The following is a 27,085-nucleotide window of genomic DNA, read 5'->3' on the forward strand; positions in this document are numbered from 1 at the left end:
CGCGATGGTATATGTTTATCTTTTAGGGATAACCCACATTAACCATTTTTATTGTTTACTTTTTACGTGAGAAAATGACTTATTTACGAAGCTATTTTAAGCAATACGGCATTAATCCTTATCGAATTAAGTACCTTAAATACAGTGTGCAATTAATATAGATCAATATGGTTCCTTACAGCATGTAAATTAAACAAATATTTTCGGAGATATTACAAATTTAAAATTTGCGTTTAAAAATGTGTAATGTAATAAAAATTGTATGAATTTAGATATTCCAAAGATAGCAGGAAATTTTCATAGTAAGTATAGGGAAAGAGGAATTGTTTTACTCCAAATTTAATGCGTGCAGGCCAAGGGCAGTAATGAATGAACCAAAAATACTGGATCGATTTTAATCATGTTTTCATTGAGTGACATAGGCATATATATTTTATGCCCGTGCAAAGTCGGAGCGGGCCGCTATGTTTTTATATACAACGTTCATATTTTTTCTGTAGTGTATTTAATTTAGTATCAGCATTGCACCCGTGCGAAGCCGGGGCGGGTCGCTAGTCGTAGTAATAAATTATCTTCTAAATTAAGATTGTACTAAGCTTAACCAATATAAGATTTTAATTAAAAAAAATAACTATATAAACTTAGTCGAGAGATAGAATACAAAAGAAGTTCTAAAATCAATGATGCATATATTTCTGTTGTTTTGCCGTAATTATCTCCGTTTTGGGGTTGCAGCGCAATTAAATTTGCTCTACCCGTTGAAATGTTGGTTAAATTTGTTGGCGACTGACGTAATATAACTTTGGATTAAAACCCTTGTTAGATGAAATTAGTCCAAACCCACGAAGATGGGCCAGTTTATAACTTCCTGGTTTGTTAAGGTATAACCTCCATTAACGGGGCAGTAATTTTATTATCTCCTTTATATTTGCCGATGCGACGTCGGACATATTTTAAACTGGTTTAATCTATCCGAGATTTTCCATCAATTTAAAGTTATATTTAACTAGTAAATGAAAGTCGTGTAAGTACGAATAAAGTTTGTTTTGTAAGTATTTATTTTTGTTCTTAACTTTGTGTATCACCACTACCAAAACATAGACCCTACGACTTTCTATACTTCACAGATTGGTTCGAATGACATATGCATGTGTTCTTTGCAATAACAATAATTCAATTATCAGTTCTATACATTAATTTTAAAGGATTTAACACAGATGATATTAATCGCATTAGAGAGATCTCTAAACCAATTTATGTTGAACTTCCCTTTTTAGAATGTGTTATTTCGTCGAAGTGTGAACAAAATCATTTTTCACTGGGTTGAAAAGGTCTGAATTTCTAGCGACTCAAATCGCATTTGTGGAGATATTATATTATATATATATATATATATATATATATATATATATATATATATATATATATATATATATAGGATAATATATTCTCCAGGTAATGCTCCTTTTGATTATTACTTGTTCCATTATATATATATATATATATATATATATATATATATCGCTCTATCGAAATGGAATCCACAAATTGATTAAAAGAGAGAAAAAGTATCAATATGAATACACAATAAATTGAATAAAAATATTTTTAACAAAAAGGCTGAACCGACTTCAAAAAATAAATAAGGTACGAGCAACAAATTAGATTTGTTTTGATCGTAATTAAATTTTTGTATATCACAAAATTATATAATTATTTTTGTATTGTTTGGGCTCGGCACTGACTTCAAAGTGATCACTTGATAGTAGTTGAATTAACGTTATAAATAAATAAAGAGGGTTAGATGGGTATTAAGCTAAATTGTATGTATATAGTAGAATATGAAATACGTATAGTACATAGGTTAAATAAGGTTTTTGTTTAGTTATTATAACGATTATTATATAAATATTTTATTTTAAAAAGTTTTTTCGTGTTAAAAATCTAAGTTTGATTATGTTTTTAATTTTTAGTGAGTTCCTTATTTATTTTTTGAAAGCGGTTCAATTTTTTTGTTAAAAATATTTTATTTTCTCTTTTTAGTATTAGATATTTAGTCAACAAATTACGGTGTTATTTTATTAAGTATTACAATAGGTAGGCCAAATAAAGTTGTAGCCCGTGTGAGGAAAAATAGGAATAAAGGAACAATGATTGAAAATAATGAACGCTTCAGGCTCCGGAATCGGCTACATAACCTAGATCATCTAGAGGACAAAATCGCAGAAAATCGGTCGCATATGAAGAAAAAGAAAGTGCTGCTTCACCAAGACAATGCACCGTGTCAAAAATCCATGAATTAGTCTTCGAATTGCTTCCTCATACAACGTATTCTCCAGATCTGGCCCCCAGTGACGATTTCCTGTTCTCAGATCTCAAAGGAATGATCGCTGAGAAGAAATGTTCGTCGAATGAAAAGGTTATCGGCGAAACTGAGGCCTATTTTGAAGCAAAAGACAAATCGTACAACAAAAATAGTATCATAAAGTTGCTGGATCGCTATTATCAGTGTATCACCCTCGAAGGGAATTATATTGAATAAAAAAATAATTTTGCCAAAAAATGTGTTTTAGTATGGTAGGCCGGGGGCTTTTCAATCGACCTGCTATACAGCCGAACATAAAACCTCCTCCTTTTTTGAAGTCCGTTAAAAATACGTTGTACAAATGTTGAAATAACTGACAATATAGAATTAACATATTTGACGCATTAACCTAATTTATTGACCACAAAGATTTAAACTAATTTAAGTAATTTATAGCCCTAATACAACTAGATAAATAACATAAAATCGTAATAAGCAATAATACTATGCTAAATAATGATTATTGTGCGTAAATATCTCGAATGGTTCAGTTTTAATTTCAGGGACATCAGAATATCTTCAACATCTTCCATGACCAACACACTTCAATATAGCTGTACCATTATGGGGAGTTTTATAGTGCAGAGTGAAGAGTACATTTCCGTCGCCAATATCATTTAAGCAATTGGCAGATGTTTTAATACAATTCTTGCATATTCCGTAAAATTCCGTTGAATATTATTTGGATATTCGACTAATTTTTTCCGCGAAGAATTTCAATTGCTTCAAAGAATGATGGTGTCTTAACATCTCATTAACGTATAAATACGCCGGCTTGGTAGCGCAGTACTAAAGGCGATAGGTCGTCCTACTGTCCTGGGTCATGGTCGTAAATTTATGTTTGTGATTGTCCTAGGCAAGAATGTAAAATCCGACAAGGAAAATGATCTCAGTCACGCCAGTCACCAGGCTGGGTAAGACCGGATGTCTTCTGGGATGATTTCTAAAGTTGGTCATTCGCCAGTCGGTAGACTTAATGATGAAGGCCGTTCGCATCCCACGTTAAACTGTAGGTCCAGTTCAGATAAACCCCTAGTTGGTAAAAGGAGACTTTAAAATATATTTAAAAAATAATAATAATAAATAAATATTGTGTATCTTCTCTAAATAAAAATTAATCATATTGTACAGAGTGTTGATTCAATAAAATATCCCCCATGTATAAAAAATACACGTCATGGCACACAAAATAAAATAAGGATAAATTGATTTAGTGAAAATCAACCATACATAAAGAGAATCAAGTCAGTAGTTTGTGGATAGCGCTCTATAATTCTATAATAAATAGCTAATGTCGGTTTAAAATGAATTCCTGGGCCGGCACCAGGATTAATACGACACAATTGTTTGTACCGCCTGAGATTAACCATTTGCGTTAAAGACGTGGAATAAACTTCTACAACAACAAGTATCAAGGGTTAAAACAAAACTTAGTCGACGATACGGACCTCACTTTTGTCGAAATTAGCCAGATACTGACGCAATAAGGGGCTTTAAGCGAAATTACCTTGGATAGACTGGGCCCAGTGAGCTTTATATAGCTTCCCGGTTGGTTTACGGTATAACTTCCCTACTAAAACCACTGTTTCCCTCTTTCTATTTCTATTTTCCGCTTTGGCACACTGTATTGTCATCATAAGAAAATATTACCGCATAAAATTTTGGCGATAAAATTTTTTCCGACACTAAAAGGCCAGAAGTTGATTAATATTTTCGGTATAGTAAATTAAATGAATTCAGACATGTCAAAATAATAACAATTCATATATATTATTATTTATTCTTCAAGGTATTCTTCATATCAAACTGTTGTATTTATTGTTTTTGCAACATAGATTTTAAGTGAGAACTATGGATTAAAAATAAGGATTATATAAATACATATATGAAATATACATGATACATGAAATTATACAGGAGTTAAAATAACTAAATAATTTGCATAGATAGGACACATAGAACAAATAGAAGAAATTATGAATTATTGACAGCACCGTTTACAATTATTTAATTAATTATTTAATTAAATTAATAATAATTTTAAACCTTGTATCAATTATTTAGATTACTTACATTATAGACCTAACTTTTGAAAAATTAATAGCTAATTTAATGATCGTAAATACATTCTGCAATAAACATCTTCAAATTGCAAAAATTAAATTAGTTTTATTCATATATTCTTTGTAATAATACACAATTATGTATAACTTCATTTATTATTTCATACTTATGCTTATTTCATAAAAACAAAGAAACATCGCGTATTCTTACACTTGATGCTATGAATTTGTTACAGTTCTAAAAAAAAACCCTTACTTATGATACTTTGTTATACTATTTAGTGGTGTAGTACTATTGATTATTGAAACTAAATGCAGAATAGATTTAGCCAAAATGCCACTGACCGAGTATTAACTCTTGAGATAGTTTGCATATATTTTAATATGTTTTAATATACAGAGTACAGTTATATTAGTTAATCTCATATATCAAATACATGTATGATCTTATATCGAAAATACAATGAAAACAAGTTTTAGTAACGTATAATTTTTAAATTAGTCCCTATATTCTATTATGAGAAAATCATAATTAACTTAAAACAATTTGTCGAATTTCGTCCACAGAGCATTAGTTCTTACAATTAAGTTTACTATTAACCAATATTATCGATATCTATTGGTGAAAATTCGAAATACCAAATGTAAACAACTCTTAAACAACCTAACCACGTAACTCATGAGAAATCAGCAAGTTATATCAAGATATCAATCGAACAAATTGAACAATGCATTTTTTAAAAATTTTACAATGATTTCCAATAACAGTTAGCATTAACAGACATATTGTGCATACATACACACTGTTGTACACATACATACACATTTGTTCTGATATGCTAAATACGAAAATGAATCGACGAATTGATAGCTCCGAAATCAATATCGTTCTCTTGAAACTGTGTCGCCATATTTCCGTAAAAAAATCAGAAAGTTATGAAGGAGATCAATGAAAATTAAAATATTTATTTTATGATCAGAAACATGCAACCACCTAACGCATTATTATTGATCATTAAGTGATAAGGTATGCTCAGAAAGGAATATAAGGTGGCATGTGAAAACCACCATACTAACTTGTAAGGAACATTAAAGACTCACCCTTTATAATACTCTTTATCTGCCAATAATACTATATCCGGTTTTTCATAACAATCAACTGCGCTTACCTGCAACAGAAAAAAAATAGTAAAATAAATTCACTCTACCGGCACCAAAACATTAGGAAATGTAAAAAATATAGTATTTATGTCCACCTTAAATATTCTTAACAATCTCTTTAAATAATAATGTATAATACAAATTTTACTAATATTTTTTTACAACTAGACGTTGAAAAAATTTGTCAGAATTAGTATTGGTATTTAAAAATAGGTTTTCTTAATTAAATATTAGACCTAAAACCTTTCCTAGCCGCTTATTTATAATTGAAGACTTCTGATAAAATACAAATGTTATAAATTAATAGTTATACCAAGAATACTGAGTTCAAAAAATCAATATAATCATAAACAAATAAAAGTTTTATAGATATATAAATACAGATATTAATACATATGATTAAAACCATATAATATTATAATGTTACTGTACTGTAAGGTCGAGGTATTTTTCATGTAGCATTTATATATAATATATATAATATATATAATTTATATATAATAAATATATATGTATATATATATATATATATATATATATATATATATATATATATATGTGTATGTATATATACATATATATGGCTAGTTTCGGTTTTTTAAAAAATTATTTGGAGTCCAAAAAAGTTTAAATTGCGAGAAGTTTTGGAAAATGTGAGACAATTAGTCCATTTTTTCGTAGGTTTTCCATATCCATTTTTTGATACTATTTATAATTTTTTTACATTTACATATATTTTTTGATAAAAAAGAAACATATAGCAACATAGAAATATAGATTGGGGACTTAAATGGACACAACCATAAACCATATTTTGCGAATCTGAATAACTAGAGGAACGTAGATAAAAAGATAATAGATTTCGCTTCTTTTTGTATTTGAAGTTTTGTTACAAGTTATATTTGTTTATTTTTTCTATTTATATGTATAACTTTAAGCAAAAGTGTTGTTATTTTTGGGGAATTTAAGGTAAATATTATTTGTATATAATTAAGTCTTGCTTATTCTGGCGAGAAAAAAATCTAAATACGCTTTCAAAGAGCAAAAATGGAAAATTTTAAATGGCTACATATAAAATGGATAATGTTTAATTAAGTACCTAAAAATATATATACAAGAGAGAAAAGCAGGTTTTATTTTCACAATTGTAACATATCATCGTTGATAAACTAATTATCAGATAAAACATTGTTTCTAATGTATTCTGAAAATATTTTATACAAATGTTAACTAGCATTTAAATAAAATTCAACGTGGGGTAAACAATTCCGCTATCAATTTATATATATATATATATATATATATATATATATATATATATATATATATATATAAATATATATATATAATATAATGCAATACTGTTTACATCTAAATAATACGTAAAGAAATAAAGTATCAGATAATTCAGCCCGTACCAGCCTACCAGTTCATTTATAAATTAGTCAATTTTTCTAATGAAAACAATTTACTAAAGTTTTTGATTATCGTTCAGTATAGGATTCTCTATGTAACTTATTATATGACGGATGACAATACTACTTTCTTATAGTAATTCTTTCGACAATATGGGAACAGAAAAATGGGAACAATTCTTAGAAAAGGATGGAGAAACGGTGATAGTATTTCTTTGCCACATCTCATGACAATATGATATGCCGTGATAGGGACGAAGACGATACACTGTGGCCATATTATTCAGCTCTCTGATCTACTGTGTATCATTTTCAAGACAAATTCTTCTTATATATATATATATATATATATATATATATATATATATATATATATATATATATATATATGTATATATATATTCGTTATGATTGAGAAATTATAACTTAATAGTGGCCGTGATTTTCTATACAACTTTCGGCTCCTTTTAAGGCATTTTTCATGACATACTGCAATATCTGAAACGCAATTTCTTCAATTTCGTGACGAATATTGTCTTTGGGGTGTTGAAATGCTTGCGACTTATTCAAATAAACTCCTAATTTTTAAAATTTCCATAAGATAATGTCTGGTGCTGTTAAATCAGGCCATGATAAATCGCCACTTCGCCAATTTAGTCTTCGTGAAAAACCTCATTCAATAATTGAATTGTTTAACGAGCTGTGTGTGCTGTGGTTTTATCTTGCTGAAACCACATGTCCTCCATTTGAAGCACAAAAAAATTTCGAATCATATCTTGGTTACTGTTCAGAACTAACAGTAACTGCAGCACCTAGGTCATTGTCAAAAAAATAGAGACCAATGATGTTTCCAGCATGAATACCACAACATACAGTGGTTTTTAGTGGATTCAATGATGTTTCATGAATTAGTTCGAACCATAGCGACTGGCTGGCTCCGGCGCACCAGAGCCATGATGTTTTCAACATTATGAGACGTCCGTTGACTACCAGAACGAGGCCTGTCTGCTATCGCACTCTACTCTCGAAAATTCGCATGTAAACGACAAATTGTGGTTTTGTTTTTGCCAGGGACTGGACGATTAGGATATTTTTGGCGCTATTTCCACTGAGTGGCAATAATGGGACGATTATTTTCAATAAATATTGACACTATTTCTGCTCGTCCTTGTGGCGTCTACACAACACAATGGTTAAAGCTAAACTGAGCTAAACGTTACATAATCAATATAGCAGCGGGACTTTTACCCCACCTGTTATTTATTAATATTATGTTTTATATTTGCGCCTGTTATATGAATATTTTTAGAAGGAAGATCGCATTCTAAGCATGTCTCTTCTATGATATGAGATAACAGTAATTTCTAATTGTGGCTGAGTAGACATTTCCCAAGAAGAAAGCTCAAATCTGTAGATTATGTTATTTTATGGCAAAGCATACTTTGCAAATGGACTTCACATTTGTTACTGTTTAATCAAAAATTTAGTGCGGGATAACTTGCTTTACTTTTAACTAATATTTATAGGACATCTAATATACATCAAATCTACATCATAAACGAGAGACTAGGTTCTCGCCATCAGTTCATTATATATTTTTTAATACAAAATAAAATAAAATTATATATAATGCAAACATGTCAGATTTTAAAATAAACGGGATACTATCCAGATTTTGTTGAACTGTTAAGACGAAGAAGTACCCGCATTAAGCGAATTGGACCATAAACCATGAGTTGGGTAAATTAATTTGCAGTGGTGCATCCAATGTAATTTTGCCTCTAACCGTTTCTCTATCTTAACGATTTCAGTTTCTGGAAGACCGATATTGCCGCAGTAATTTTGTTATAATCTTAAATAGTTTGCAGGCACACAACTGCGGTTCTTAATGTAGTTAATGCAGCATGGACAAATATGAAAATAATATCCTGATTGTGGAAGTGGCGCATGCAAAGTTTTAATTTAAAATTGTTGCTAATGAATATAATATTAAGGGTATATACAAAAGAAATCCAAAGTTTTTAATGTTAAAAATTATATTTGTTCAACAATAATCACAATTAGAATTTCACGTTAATAATTATTTTAGTCTTTAAAGGGAAATATTATTAATATAAATTTATTCACTTATTTAAAATTGGCTGCTATTTACATACTTTTTTAATAACAATCTTCTTTAAGGTCAATAATGAATTATAGAATTTATTTGAGAAGATTTCGTTAAAACATTCCAATCGACAGAGTAATTTCGAGAAGAAGTAGGTATTAATTTTCAGAAATACGGGATATTAAAATAAACATAAACGACTTTTAAGCATATTAATATTAAGCCAAGTTAAGTTTAGTAGTTATTATGGTATGTATATTATTTTTGATACATTGTCATAAGAAAAAGCGACAAAAATCAAGTTTAACTGTTGTTGAATTAAGCGTGTTTTCATCAGTTCTAGGTTGTAAAGAACACAATGTAATTGGGATGAAAATTTACAGATATTAATACTGCAATATAAGTTTCCCTAATTATTATTGTTTTGATAACATGAAATTGTATTTGAAACAGCAAACAAGATGGCTTCGAGTTTCTCTCTCCCGTAATAATTACAGCAGCTATAACTTTATAAGTATATTATATTTCAGTAATAAATATTTTATAGTTATATTGTGCACAGCTCTTTACAAGATAAAATTCATATAATATATTGCTTGCAAGTTATCTACCTGTTTAGCTGTAAAATTAAATATACAAATGTCAAATCAAATTTCCATTGTTTCTATTTTCATAATGTAATTTATAAACGTAGTTAAATATATTTAAATTACACCTTATAATATACTTAATATACACCTTATAGGTGACCTAGAAGAATTTCTTAGTACTGGTCCCAATTGAAAGAAGGCATTCGATTAGTTTATTTAATTCATATGACGGGTTTGATCTTTTTGAAATCTTGTTAACTGGCTTCAAAAAGGAGGAGGTTCTTCGTTCGACTATACGTATTATTTTAATGTATGTTGGTCATATTCTCCGTTAATTATGAACCGACTTTTAAATTCTCTTTTTATTCGATAGAGTGCACTTTCGAGGTGGCCCCATTGGAACCAAGTTATGATCAGATGAGGGGAAAGGGTGGAAATCGAAGGAAAGTCTCAAATTTCAAAAGCGCGTACAAAGTTTTCATATAGGTTTTTATCTATGTAGATCAGTGTAAAAGCAATTCAGTTTGCTTTTTAAGCGCTAATTGTATCATATGAGAAGTCGCAGAAACATGGTAGGCAACTGTTTTTATGGTGTAATAGTTAGAACATTAAGCGCATTTGCGCAGGTCGCGGGTTCGATTCCCAACAGAGCAGCAACTTTCCTTTCTCTGGTTTGGTTGGAACATTTGTCAAATAACCTAGACTAGGTAGCGAGCCCCAGTGATGCATTCTTTATAAAATATTCTCATTATATCACTCTCACTTTCAGAAACACTAATCAAAATAATAACTAAGCTGTTTATTTCCAATCTATCAAAAACTTGCTCAAGATTCTATCATTTGTCAATTTATTCTTCAATGTGTCTGACCTGAGCTCATATAAACCGAAGATTTTTTTTCAACAATGCCTATTTCCATTAATCCAAACAGTTCTGTTTTGAATATCCTCCTCGACCTGAATATCTATTGTAATAATTTTTTGCAATACGGGGTGTATCAACTCAATTAGATTAAAAATGCAGTGATACGGAGGAAGATGTAATACTCTGTGGCCATAAAATTCAGTAATCTGATCTACTATGTATCTTTTCTCAGGTTTATTTCTAAAAAAGTAAATTACATAAAATGTAATTAAATATTTTATTTATATTTACCACGGAACAGCATAAAGAACTATATATTTGCAATGAATAAATGTCATGACTAACAAAACCTAATCGATAGTGATTCCAACCTTTACCTTTCAACTTTCGTTGTCTTTAGAATATTTATTATGATCTTGCCATGAGCAACCCAATGTACCATTCTGAAATATTCATATCTCATTTAAATACATAAATTTATATGGTTCTTCTTAACTGGGTGTTAACTAACAATTTTCTCTAAAATAATTGTATAAAATTATGTTTCGATTGAAAAAACTACTTAGTGTTTTATACATTTCATATAATTGATCTCTGAAACACCAAGCTGATCTTGATTCGTCACCTGTTTCGCATAAACACGGTTTCTTTTTGGCGAATTTAAGGTTATATTGTTTTTTATTTCTTGAAATATGTAGCACAGCAGGACTCGAATCCGCTACTGTCGCAACAGCACGTGGACCGTCCTGTGGCCTTTTCAACTGCGCCACCAAACAGGCTATAGGGTATGTTACTCGCGGTTTATGTTGTATGCAAATAAACTACCGAAAAAATACGCTTAAAAATCAAATTCTGGCAACGTTGTATCGCAAAATGTTGGCGGAAGATATTGAATCAGAAGGCAATTCTTTAAATTTTGCCTTTGAAACGATATAAGATGGAAACTTACTATGTTAAATATTATCAAAATAGTTCTAAAACAGTTATTTAATTTCAAGCAGTGTTTCGGTTACTCCTCTATTTTTGGAACTATTAAAGAGTCTAGACAAGTTTGAATAAAAATGATTAAGAATAACATGGTCACGATAAGCTATATTTTTTAATTTTGTGTTGAGATAAGAAAATAATGTCCGCGTTACATATAGCTGTGAAGAAATATCGAAGGTAATAAATACGTGATGTTGCAAAGAATATTACTGGCTATAAAATAAATTCATAGAATTTGAATTCCTCACTCATTGGTGAGTTGTTAGTTTCTACGTTGGACATAAAACAAAGTAGTAGGCGGTAGATAATCGAAAGCGACAGAAAACACATTAAAGATGAGCTACCTGGAAGGGTAAGGTCGAAGAGTGAAATGAATAAATAAAGAACAATGCAAATTTATTTAAAAATTTAGGAAAAGGTTTAAAATTATTTTAGTCAGCCTGGTGTATCTATTAGTGTTACGATATATAATTTAGGTGAGGAATATGGATATAAGGTAAAGTCTATAGGAATACATAAATGAAATACTTTAAGCATGGTGCAAGTTATATAAAACTAACTATAAAATTTGCATAGGTGGAACAGTAAGGTGTTTAACGATTAATGTAATTCGAACAATCTGGGAATTATTTTGATTATTTACTTTGTAGATATAAATTTTGAAAAATCAATAGTTGAGTTAATTATTGTACACTAGCGACCCGCCCCGGCTTCGCACGGGTGCAATGCTGATACTAAATTAAATACACTACAGAAAAAATATGAACGTTGTATATAAAAACATAGCGGCCCGCTCCGACTTTGCACGGGCATAAAATATATATGCCTATGTCAAAGCCATGTAAATAAGCCATTTTTTCACGTAAAAAGTAAACAATAAAAATGGTTAATGTGGGTTATACCTAAATGATAAACATATACCATCGCGGACTTTTTTGTAGACCTTTTTATGGTGTACAATACTGTAGTACATTAATTTGATCTATCTCGTAGGGTTAGGCAGCGTTTTTGCTAATTGCTAAATAAGCCTAAAAAAATAGGTTAATTTACGACATCACGTTAGAAACCTCTAAAATTAGCAATGTTGCCGTAGTATATTATGCATGTATTATACATATAAACCTTCCTCTTGAATCACTCTATCTATTGAAAAAAACCGCATCAAAATCCGTTGCGTAGTTTTAAAGATTTAAGCGCACATAGGGATATAGGGACAGAAAAGGCGACTTTGTTTTATACTATGTAGTGATACATTCCTTTGATATATATTTCAAAATTCTAAAAAAATTACCTAATTGTGTTCGTAATTGTTTTAATATATATGCTAGAGTAAAATATCACTTTCTAAATTATTTATACTATATTTATGTCTGTAACATGAGTAACGAAGCAAAAAGTAACGAAACATCACGTACACTTATATTTGATTGTTTGAAGTTGTAGAATTTCTGAAAATAATATTACTTATGATAATTTGTTATAATATTGTGTGGTGTAGTAACTTAAACTTATCAATACATTGTTGATTATTCAAACTCAATTTAAATTAGATTTAATTTCCACTCCATTTAAACATGGTTAGTGAGGGTCAGTGAGATAATTTAATAAATTGTTTCCACAAGTTTTTTTTATAAATATATAAAAGAAAAGTTGTTTCGGGCGATTTCATGAATTCAGGTCAATTGAAACGAGGACTTTTACCACAGTAAAACAGATTTTTTCGGCAAAATTAGTTTTTTTTATTCAACATAATTCCCTTCAAGTGTGATACACTGATTATAGCGATCCTCCAATTCTTCGATACCATTTTTGTACCACGATTTGTCCTTTGCTTCAAAATAGGCCTCAGTTTCGTCGATCACCTTTTCATTCGACAAAGATTTCTTCCCAGCTAGCATTCTTTTGAGATCTGAGAACAGGAAATAGTCGCTGGAGGCCAGATCTGCAGAATAGGGTGGATTTTCGACACGGTGCATTATCTTGGTGAAGCATCACTTTCTTTTTCTTCAAATGCGGCCATTTTTCGGAGATTTCGTCCTTCAAAAGGTGCAATAACGCTATGTAATTGTCGCGGTTGATAGTCCTTACTTTTTCAAGGTAGTTAATAAAAGTTATTCTATGCGCATCTCAAAATACAGACGCCATAACCTTTCCAGCCGACTGTTGCGTTTTCCCACGCTTTGGAGCGGGTTCATCTTGTGCAGTCCACTCGGTTGACACTCGATTGAACTTCGGGGTGAAATGATAGAACCATGTTTCGTTGTCACAAATCGACTCAAAAACGCCTGATCATCTTCAAACACTGATCCGTAACATCAACTCGTCGTGGTTTTTGGTCAAAAGTGAGCTCGCACGGCACCCACTTTGCACAGAACTTTCTCAAACCCAAATATTCGTGAATGGTATGGTGTACACGTTCAGTTGATATCTTTAGAGATTCTGCTATTTCATTTACTTTCAACTTACGGTCATTCAAAATCATTTGTAGATTCTTTTTAATGTTTTAGTTGGTAACAACCTCTTTTGGGCGTCCATTGCATTCACCATTTTCGGTGCTCATTTCACCACGTCTAAACTTAACACACCAACCCTTGATAGTTGCTTTTGCTAGGGCAGTATCTGGAAACTTGGCATCAAGCCAAGTTTTTGCTTCAATTGTATTTTTCCCTTCGAAAAGCAATAGTTTATCAACACGCAAAATTCTTTTTATCCACTTTTTTCACAATAACAAAAGTTGCTTCACTCAAAATGCTCTATAATTCACAAGCTAATGATTCGACATCTCTACATTTTAGACACACATATTTTGAGGCTTAGGGCTAACTAAAAAACATACTGATTTAATTCTGGTATCGCCATCTATTTGACAAGTCGGGGACTTTTCAATTGACCTGTTATGACGTTAATTTCATATGAAATTCCGCGAAACAGGAAAATAATCAGTCCATAATAAAATTAAATAAAATCGGACCCGTCGTGCGGACTTTTACGTTATTGCTTAACTCATTCTAAACGTTCTTCGGCAGCCAGAATATTTACGGCCGCTACAAATCCCAATAAAGATAACCTCGTAGCGGAATTATTGGCCGGTTTTTCACCATTCCGTGCTCTATTTTCCGATAGAATAATGGCCGAGGCTTAGACCGTATTAAAACAATTCGACCCGTCGCTGCCGCTTAAGACGGAAACAATTCAGCGGCGTTTACAGGCGGAAATGAGCCGTGCACCAGCTACAAATCACATAAAAACCCGCAGAGGGCGCGCACGTCACTCCGCCGACGACTCCACATTCTAATTTCGGGTCGTAATTCACTTTAATGGGGGCCGATTCTGGCGCCAACATCTCATAATAACGCGATTTCGGGTCTAATTTTCTTATGATTAGCCTCTCGCCGGCTAAGTGAGACGCATTGCTGACGATTACATTTTTACTGGGTGAGAGGTCCCCCCAATTTTTGAACCTTTCAAATTATTAAGGGCAATAAGCGATACGCTCACCGTGCCTGATAAAATGCGAGTATAACGCCATTTTTGTTCGTTTTAATATCGTGTTTTTCGTACAATCGTTACGAGAGCATCTGACTAATGGGTAATATCAATGATTTATTAATTCCATTAGGAATACGAATTCATTTAAAGACTTTTTTGTTAATTTAAGAAATCTAGTAAAAACAATTATGTCTCCTCGCGGGATCCAGACTTAACGTTATCGTCATTAAATTTCCACATCTAGACCAACTCAGATGGGATCTAACAGAAAACAACAAGCTATGGGAGGTGAGAAAAGGGTATTTTCAGTGCCTTAACACCTCTAACATCGACAGATACAACTTAACAGCTTATTCTGGAGTCTCAGAATTTGTCACTGCAAACTGACCCATGAGTATCTCATTATGGGAGGGAGTCAACCAGTGTGCCTCCAATGCGGTTCCTCACTGTCAACCAAAGAAATAGCAATCGAATACCGACGATACAACTCGCAAAGACTGTTGGTCAACCTGGGAGAGACGATGCACCAGTGCCTTAGGTTGGAGAGCCTGAACGGGCTGCTTAATTTTCTAACCATAACAGGACTATTACTAGAAATATAATAGGGTGCATCTGTGTAATATCATGCATGTTCATTTGAATTGTTTGTATCCTGTTTCATTATCACTCTCATCGATTATGCGACCATTATACTCTAGCATTCATATATCCATGTATCTGTATGCTTTTAGATGATTTGCTTGTCATCTTGCACCATACTTGTATAATATTATATACTATTACTAATACTGTAAATGTGTTGTATATTATATATCTATAAACAGACCCTAAATAGTCCCGGAGGCTGATGGGTCTATAATATACAAATAACTAAATAAAAACAATTACATTACATACATTAATCTCAAGTATTGTATATACCGGCGTAGTGGTTGAGGTGCCAGGACGCTCCTGCAATAGTTGCTACTTTATCTTTGCATCGGTAATAGTAAATGTTTTAGCGACAATACATTCGACAAGGTATAACCACGCCAGTCACGCCAATACACAGGTTGAATAAAATCGGATGTCTTGTGGCATGGTATCTTCTATAGTCTATTCAAAATAGCAGTAAACTCACGTCAGCAATATGTGCCTATCGCAAATTATAAATTCAATTTAGAGTGAGACAACATTTTCCTTCTCGTTTTATTTTATTTAAAATGAGATGCTATGTGACAAGTTAGAACATCTAACCGAATCAACCTGCGAAAATCGTCCGGTTGTCAAACGCCTGCAAATTTGTTGATGTTATCAGATATCAAATTTATGACGTGTATAAAAACAGTGAGTAGTTTTTTGAACATAAACTTAATTTAATACAATTATTTCAAAGGAAACTGTTAATCTTAAAAGTATCCATAGAAAGTTTAGAGATATGCAAGTTTTTGGGGTATTTAGAGCATCCTTTCATCGTCTGTTAGATAATATATGATTTAAATAATGTAAAGATAACCTACGAAGACGTTGAACAGAACTTCCAGATATTGCTTTTAAAATAATACAATTTTTGAAAGCATATAATAAAATCAAGGTATTTAGATGAGATATGAATAGTTCAGAAGAGGACCAATATACCCAATGGTCACTCATGACTAGATGATAAAAATAGTATTAAGACAACAAAAGTTGATGGAAAAAGGTAAACATTGGAACAACAGCTGATTAGATTTTTATAGTCATAATATTTATTAATAATTCATTGCAGATATACTGTACTTCGTGCTGGAAACGGGAGTCGTTAATAACACCTTGGGTTTGGATGAACTCGATGTTCGACTCGACGACGAACAAATGTTAGATATAGTGGAAATTAACAGCTTGTTTAGTCACATGATTAAAACTTTTTGAATGTGATATGATTCAATGCTGCCAATTTCTAAGACAGGGTGATGAGAATGGAAACAAGTAAAGGTGAGTATATAATTAATATATGGTAACTGCAGGATATCTTATTGTAGAGTGTAAAAGATGTATGTGGCCAGATATGTGTGCAATTGTTCAGCAGTACATGAGCATTTGGTTAAAATGAGTCAAGAGAAAAAGAAAATTAACTGTTTTGCTTATATGGCAAATAAATTAAGGAGAATGCAGTGATTAAATCTAATTTCATCTAGAAGGATATATAGAGGTATTAACTTAACAAACGAAGAACAAATACAGTAAGATCAAAATGTCTTTACAAGGAAACACTGTACCGAAGTACACAAAAACTAAGCCAAAAGGTAAATATGTTACCTATGAACGTAAAATATATTATTTGGTTATACAATTATCAATTTGTTGGATTAGGCCTCCAGGTGATACAGCTACACACATACCTAGAACTCATAGGTGGTATGGAAAAAGTTCCATGTAGATATTATCAAACACAACCGTAACCTACAAACTATTATAACTGTCTGCTTAATTGTAATTTTAAGTCCTTTGATATTCATTAGATTTACTCAAATGTTCTAATAAATTATATTTGATAAAATTTTCGCATTTTTGTTTAATTATTTTATATAGATTAGAATTTTGTTCTATGTCAAAGCCAGCACTCAAAGTTGATAAGGTAACATTGCGACATTTTGACAAATTTAGATAACGCAAGTACAAAATTTAATGCTCTGAAGATTTATTTTTCAGAGAATTTAAACATATTTATTGTTGATTATTAAAACTTAATTAAAATTCGATTTACTTAAATTCCATTTAAAGAAAGGTTAATGAATGTTAGTTCTTGAGGTAATTTCTATGTATTTCAACATACAGATATTGTTTACGCATTTCTATATACCTACAAAAATAAAATAAACCTATAGGAAGCCCAGTAACATCGTGGTACCGTCTTATCGAAATACATTGCTCATATTAATTCAAGTAGAAAGAACTTAGTTATTAGATTGCGGTACAAAACACCAATAAAGTCCAGTAACGCATTTTACCCAAAATCTACCCCAAATTCTTCTTTCAGTTTGCTCTATCTCTTGAGTTACCAATAATTATAATTTTCTTCAAATTAAGCAATATATTTTTCTACATTTTATGTCCGGTTCTTTCCTTTTATCACTTCCATGTTTATCCCAGCAGAGTTTTACAACAAATCTCTTTATGAGATACTTATTGTTGTTGCTATATGGAATTATAAGGTTATTTATTGTTATTGGTGCTTAAGCAGTCTGCATGTGAACTGCACCTCCATAGAGTTGGTTTAGGTATTTTGGAGGTCTCGGGCCAATTATTTATAATGTCACCTGCATGTTGTAATTTTCATGTGGCTTCTCCGATGCTGTCCTCGATAGTAAGAATAGTATTACCATCAGCAGCAATTCTAGCCATCGTGATATTTTTCATTTATGGTATATCATATGTGTAGTAGTATTGGCATAATGGTAGGTAGTATTGGTTCCAATATACTTCCTAGTGATACACTTGCTTTTGCTTCTTTTATGGTAGATTAGGCTTCCTATTCTTTAACTCTAAATGTTGTTTCGGTTATATTTTCGGTAGCCTATGAGCAAAGATCATTATCATGAGCATCTAAGATTATAGCTGAACATAATTTTTCTTGTCTTTACTGACGTTTTTAGATTACATCTATTATTCTATGCATCTGGTCAATTGTGGAATATTTGTTAACAAACCCAAACTGATGTATAGGTATTAGATTTTTCTCTGTATAACCAGTTAATTCTTTTCAACAGGAGTTTTGCAAATACATTGGATATAATCGGTAGCAGTGAGATAGGTCCATAAACTTTTGTTTAATTTGTTAATTTTTCACTTATTTTTGGGGTCATAATAATTTCAGATGTTACTAATGTATTATTTGTATTTATTTCTTAGTTAATTATCAAGACAAAAATTAATCGTTAGAATACAGTAGAGTTAATTTATATTTTAAGTTAGTTGTAGCGTTGGGAACTATCGACTGAAAACAGTCGAAACCGTCGATAGTCAAAAAACTAGCGACTGAAAATAGTCATTACTATTTTCAGTCAAATGCACGGTTCGACTCTTTTTTTTTTCATTTCGTAATGTCAGACGAAGATGTACGAACCCTTTCGTGTATAAATTGTGAGAGAGGAAAGGACGGAGATAGTTGCTTGGAGCAGTTAATTGTATATGTGTTTATATTTTCCAATGGTTGTATAATTATTCCTTCACGTATTAACTTTAAAAAAGAAAAGAAAAAAGGTAATTGCTGAATACTATTAACATGAAATTAATAATTCCATTTCAAACGAATGAAGTAGAATTACTTTTATATTTGAATGTTCTGCGGATCTCTAAAAAGGAATGGAATTTTTCTATGGAATGGATAATACCCCACAAATGTTTCATCATATTTTAAAATGTTAATTGCTATTTTGAAATAATATACTATAATAAATACAGACAATTCAATAGAACTTAAATAAAACCTAAAAAATAAAGATGTACAATAACTATAAAGATTAAATAAAAATTAAAAATATACGTAATAATACAAAAAAATACTAATTCATGACATAACTAAAAATTACCGTACAACTACTAGAGCTTTTTAAGCAAAGTAAACGCTTTATTTATTATTGAACGGAAATATTTTTTTAACAAAAATCCAGAGAGTAATCGAAATATTACCTATAATTGCCATAAAAACAGTTAAAAGTATATTTCTATTTATCATTCACAATATTAATCTTTTTATCCTTTAGCAATCCTGAAAAATATCATTCCAAAATGCTGCTATATTAATATACAATATAATGTTTTTTACAAGCAAACTATCAAAAAAAAAATCATAAAACTATATATATTACATATAAATCTATATAAAGACTAGGACGACAAAGCCAGAACGTAAAAAACCATTCGAACGAAACTAGTAGAACCAAAAATAGTAACTAAAAGTACACGACTGAAACAAAATCAGTTGAACCAAAAATAGCGACTGAAACAGTCGATAGTAAAAAGTAGTCAATTACTAGACAGTCGATAGTCGATTTCAGTCGATAGTTCCCAGCACTAATTAGTAGGTAAAAAAGGGTATTTTTGTTCATTGATAGCTCGCGATCGGCATAAAATCGTACCGAACAAAGTTACAAGGAATAATCCCGAATGTAATTCCCTGTTCCATTCGTAATGTTCAGGTAATGTGGCGTGTAACCGAATCAACATCAAAAAGCGATAAAAACTTTCGCGGAAAACAATCGATGAGGCCTCACTGACGGCGCGGCAACACGTGAAACGGCACCCGGAGGTGGCGGCGCACTTGGCCGAATTCCAACCGAAGTTTGTGCACGGGAATTCGTTGTCGTCCCATCGCGATCCACCCCCCTCCACCCCCTAACTCCGCGACCATAAATCCTCGCAACTTCGATAATTCCGGAACGCTCGCGCCTCCGGAAGGGTTAGCGGGGCTTAAGGGGGGAGGTGGAGCGGGCGGCGAGCTCACCTATCACGATAAAAATTAAACCTCTGGAGATTTATTTTATTCAGTCCCGTTTTACGGTTTCGGTGATTGCCGTTAAACCGACTTTAAATTATTCCGAATTTTCCAATTACAATTAAACCAAATGATAACTTTTGTTCGCGTTAACAAGTTATGTGCTAATTAATGTTGTATAATCGGATAAATTATAAACGTTGTTTTTTGCAATTATTGCTCTAATTACCACTATTTTTATGACGCAGCTTTATATACCTTTATATGTCAATCACTGTGAAATATGGAATATTAAAATATATAGTAATTGCTTATTATAGCAATCTAGTAAATTAACCTTAAGGTAATAAGTTATTGTTGTTATCCTAATTCGCTACAATTTAAAAATTATAAACACTATGAGCATAACATCTATATTACTGTTTTTAATATGCACTGAACCTTACTTATAACTTCATTGAACTATATCAAACAGTTTTACTTTCTTTAATCTTCCTACTAAGCCAGTGTAGCGACTGCTACGACACTTTAGGACACCACGTATTCGTCTACATCAAGTTCAAAGGTTGGCAACGCTGGTGGATTGGTACCATTCGGTTCCCGGCTATAAAGATCCACCACGACGACGTCTCGCTCTCTTTTCTTTTCTCTGCCCCCTTGTAACAGTACCACTTCCACAGCGCTACCGTACTTCCTTTACCTAACCGAAAATCCTGTTCATTCTCCCGTCGGCCACATGTATCATTCAATATCAAAATAAACAAATTTTTATTCAACCAGTGCTTTCAGTTCCCGTGCGAATTCCTTCCGTAAAATGGTAGTGAGTGTTCGGACAAACAATCGCATCGACAGCCACAAACAGCAAAACCTTATTATAGACCCAATAAATAGTATATGTTTTGTTTTTTTTTTCTTAACATATGCCTTCTACCAGAGCTTAACAGTAAAGATCATGCCAAGATATTTGGCTGTATTTCCATATATTATTATTTTTTGATTTATATTTACTGGCTTGTGCTTGACTTTTTGTTAGAAAAATCAATATGCATTGAATTATTTTAATTCATTTTGATACGTAACTTTTCTGTCCAGCATTGTACGTCTGCAATAGCTACTTATTACTTTTCGGTTGATTCAGTATTTTTAACTCCAATGTCCAGGATAGAAGTGTCATCTGCAAAGGGAGCAAAAATATTTTTATTGAATGCAGACTATTCACGAGTTTACACGATTGGTCCCAATATAGTTTCCTGTGGTACACCCGCTTCCTGCATTTTATATTCTGGCTCAAGTTACATTAGATATCTCCTTGTTTAACTCTGAAAGCTCGAGCAACATCTAAAAGTACTGCAGAACAAAAGTTATTTTCTTATAGTGATTTTTCTATGCCATTGGTGAAACATTCATTTTGTGAAACAAATGTGAATCGTGAAATATTGCTTCCTAAAATTAAATTGATGAACCAGAATAAGCTCATTGTCCTCAGATGCTTTTATCCGTTTCAATAGAATTTTCTTAAATAATTTATTGTCGGTGATGATGATATTAGCTAGTATGACGCTGTTTGATGAAGTTATTTTCATGGTTTAGGAAGCGAAATAAAGGTTAAAGAGCGAAAAATGGATTTTTTCATCCTTTAAACGTTTAAGTTCTTCCATTGGCTTGTAGGTTTTCCTGTCGAAATAGTTTCACAGCCATAACCTTCAATGGCCTTTAACAATTCTCTACCATTGGTTGTAATTAGTTTGGATCCCCAATGCGTATGTTTAACATTGAAATCACCGCCTACAACAAATCGATTCCAACATTTTAATAAGTGTCAATAGTTTTTAAACTTTTTTTGGACTATTGAAACATTTGGCTAATTTTTTTATTTTCTTAATGTATATTTTAAAATATCCTTTTACCAACTATGGGTTTATAAGAACTGGGCTTAAAGTTTAACGTAAGCTCCGAACCACGGTCCTCAGCATTAAGCCTACCGACTGGCGAGTGACCAACTTTAGAAATCATCCCAGAAAACATCCGGTATTACCCAGCCTGGTTATTGGCGTGACTGGGATAATTTTTCTTGTCGGATTTAACACTCTTGCCTAAAACATTCACAAATTTTAAACAATCACAAACATAAATTTACGACCATGCCCCAGCGTGATTCGAACCCGCGGCTATCGCAACAGTAGAAGGACCGTCCCATCACCTCTATCACCAAGCTGGCTCATTTGGTTAATTAAAATTTACATTTCCATTATTTTTATTTTGATGGACAATATATAAAAAATCACCAAACCTTAATTTTTATCACAAATGAAAAACTAGCACTGATAAAATATTTTAGTCGCAGATTTAACATAAATAAATTTACAATTTAGTTTAAAAAATTCGCGGAGCAAAAAGGCAAAAATTAATTTAATAAAATTTTGGGAATAAATTTTGGAAAACAGTGGCTTACAAAATCTATTACACTTTAGTTCTATGGAAATAACTTTACACGAAAACAATTTTGAGGAATAAATAGAGCCATAATCTCGAGGGAGCTAAATCTAGACAATGAACTGAACATTAAAATAATTTTGTGTTTCACTGCTTTTAACGGTTATTTTTTTAGTTATATGATCGGATGTTACCAACAGATAGAATAGAGTTGAACATGTCTGCAGAGTGAACATAATATTCACTAGTAATAAAACAAATAATTAATATTATCAATAATATAAAAATTACACCTAAAAAAAATAATAAATGTGCTTCCATCTATTTTTGTTAAGTCAAATTGTATTCAGAAATTACGCATTATATTTATGGAAAACCATAGGTCTCAGTTAATATCACTAGTTTAATTTCCAAACAACAATGAATTAATCGAAAATATTCGAAAATAATCGAAAAAAAGGTGTATTAGTTAAGATGATATAAATGATTATATGAAATATATGTACTATATTGGTTATCTAGCTTTATTTAAATATATATGCAGAATCATATCCAACAAAGCTTGGGACTACCAGACAGATAAAACCATTTAAGCACAGTCACATAAGACAGTTTGGACTAATAAATCCTACTTTATCGTAAAATTAGTTACTGTCACGTTCTTTTTCCATCCAGTATTTCAAACATCGAAATCAGACATGTATGAGATTTATGAGATGTCGAACAATCGATCGCGGGATACATTCGGTCATTACGGCTGCCACCTTCGGGCATCGCGATGCCATTAAATAAAACTACATCACTGGTTTCCTGTAAAAGTTTTTATTGCTTTTTAATATTGACTGAGTTACACGCTACATGGCCCGAGAAATCGGAATTTGCCGAAGTCGGAGTATCGCGGATTTTAATACTACTACTAAATATCGATTTTAACTTTCTTATGGCATCTATATATTAATCGACTTAGCAAAACATTTAATTTTGCCTCGATTTTTGAGAAAAACGCCTAAAATGTTTATGTAATATGACCTACAACTAACTGTATTCAAATAAAATGGAATACATCCAAATCTAGCAATGAGAAATAGCCTCCGGATCGGCCACACATAATATACGAACATATATTTTACGTAAATAATACGTAAACTCTTACGAGAGTTTTAGTTGAGAGTCGTTTCAGTAATATATTATTATCATTCAACAAACAATTAAATTAAAAGAAAAAATTTAATTTTGGCTCGTTTTTTACGAAAATGGGAGTACTTGGAGTTTTGAAGCTGAAGCCTATACGAAGGAAAAAATTCTGAGCCTAAAATGTTTATGTAATATGACCTACAAATAAGTGTATTCCGATAAAATGGAATAAACCCAAATCAAGCAACAAGAAATAGCCCTCGGATCGGTAACACATAATGTATAAATATATATTTTATGCAAATAATACGTAAACCTTACGAGAGTTTTAGTAGCAAGTCGTTTCAGTAATATATTATCATCACTCAACAAACTATTTCTACTGTTGATTAGATATAAAAAAAATCGTTATAAATATAAAGCTTTTAGATAATCGATAATTGAATGAGAAAATTATCCCTATAGGAAAATCGAGTTTCCTAACTTTGTTACGATTTGCTCGTTATCGCACCTGAAACATATTCTGATTTCTTCAGACATGTCCATTTTCAGCTTCTAATAAATAACAATAAATAAATACTTATTAGAAATTTAACTTTATGTGCAGCTCTCTCGAAATGTTTTACAACATCCACTATCTAGATTTTGTATCAATTTATTAGTTTGTTTGATTCACTATTTGTTTGAGCGTCATTTATGTGTACATGTTTAGCATATTTCTATGTATTCATGACTAAATTATAATCAAAGTTTGTTATAAACTGCCTTCGCTCTAAGAAGTGTTCTATAACTGGATCTACAGAAAGCAGTATCAGACCTAATTTTCCTTTTAAAAAGTTTCTTTGAGCATTGTTCTTACCTGGTATGTACGCAAGTACAAAGAGTATCCGTATTACTATTTTTCAGAAAATTAACCTATTTTTTAGCTATTTACCAATAAATCAGTAATGGTTATATTTCTTTTTGATATTGATTGATTTACACGCTACATAGCCCAATAAATCGAAATATGCCGAAGTCGGTATATCGCTACCACCAAATTTCGATTTTAACTCCTTAATGTACGAATATTCTTCTAATGAAGTATATTGAAAGGTATCAAACTGATAAGTTACTAACTTTTTGCTTAGCAGAAAATTAAATTTTACCTCGCTTTTTGAGGAAAACGGTAGTACCTGGAGGTTCGAAGCTGAGCCTACACGAAGGAAGAAATTTTAGCCATAAAATATTTGTGTACCTACAAATAAGTATATTTCAATAAAACGGAATACACCCAAATTAAGCAACGAGGAGTAGCCCCCAAATCGGCAACAAATAACAAATAAACAAATATTTTACGTTCCATTTTCAATGGACCTAGGTGATCCGCTGCCTGTGCTCAGTTCTAATTCTATTACGATAGATTATTCGCCGTTTGTGTCATAGTAAAATAACTATGAAAACAGGTTTCTTTAGTAAATGTACTCCATAATAATGTCGTAACCGTCGTAATGTTTTAATTTCCAATTTGTGGGTGAGCTTTTAGTCCTCACGTGAGAAATCAGGCAAAATAGAAAGCAATAGATTAACGAATGCCCTAGAAGAGAAATTAAAAATGAGCTATCTATAACAAAATATTACCAGAATATTACATAAAATGATAGCTGGAAGTAAATAAATTTACTGCCAGCAAAAAATATGACAGTCGCTTTTTTAAAGAATGAATAGTAGAATAAATCGGTAAGGAACTTTGAATCCAAATCAGCACCCCGTTTTTTAAAATTGATTCTAGTTTTTCAAATTTTCAATAAATCAATTTTTTGCAATTTCCAGCAATAATAATTTACATAATCTTTATATTCTCTTCATAGTGCTGGCACAGGTAATTTTCAAGTGTATTTTCACCATACAATGTTGTTCTGCAAGTGTTACAAAACAATTTCGCTACCGATGGCTCGTCAGTGTTTACTACAGCTAAACTAATGTACTGCAAATACGCATCTTTGAGCCCATTTGTCATGATTTTTTCACATTTACCAAGCAAATAACATACACAAAACATAACAAAAACACTTTGTAACGTTGCCTTTGCATTGTCTTATGTTCCAAAGCACAGACACATCACCAAAAGAAGTTTTAAATGATATTTAATGTAATGTCGTCAACTGAAAACCATTTTCTGTCACCGTATAAGAACTCAAAAACTAAAACCAATTTTGACACACGGATTGAATATCAGATCTTAGGGCGTCAAATATTGCTAAGAATCGTTCTGATCTGCTCGGGTCCAAAAGTTGACCCGAATTTGTAAACTTACTTTAATGTCGACAATGTTGCGCCATTTTTAGGTAGACCCATGATAGTATCTGTAGCTTCCGGTTAAAACATAACTTCCCAATATAGCGCCCGCTATATTTCGTCTTCCAAATCTTCTAGTCCACGATATGAAGATTCCGATCGATTATAAGTTATGACATCAGCTACTTCTCAATCAGTACGCTGCTGTTAGTACCATAGGACCTCGAATATTCTTCAGCAAATATAGTCATAGTTGATGATGGAACACACCCATTCTGGCGTCGAACAATGTTGCGCCATTTTTTAGGTAGAACCATGATATTATCAGTTGACTCCGGTTAAAAAATAACTTCTCTATATAGCGCCCATTATATTTCGCCTTCCAAATCTTTTCTAGCCCAAGATATGAAGATTCCGATCGATTATAAGTTATGATATCAGCTACTTCTCAATCAGTACGCTGCTGTTGGTACCATAGGACCTCAGATAATCTTCACCAAATATAGTCATAGTTGATGATAGAATACACCCATTCTGGCGTCAAACAATGTTAGTGCCCTTTTTTTCAAATCGTTCCCTCTATTCTTGATCTATGCCTTCTTTGGGGAAAAAATCTATTTTGTTAATGAACCTTGTAAATGAGTTGTTATGTGTAATCGAATGACTTTGTTTCCAACAAGATCTAGGAGATAAATATGTAGAATTTGACTTAAGGCTCGTAATTGTGAGACCTCAAACTTACATAT

This window comes from Rhynchophorus ferrugineus, unplaced genomic scaffold (genome assembly GCF_030347505.1).
Source record: "Rhynchophorus ferrugineus isolate W39M unplaced genomic scaffold, kcgeb_rfMv2 rfM1, whole genome shotgun sequence".
Lineage (NCBI taxonomy): Eukaryota > Metazoa > Arthropoda > Insecta > Coleoptera > Curculionidae > Rhynchophorus > Rhynchophorus ferrugineus.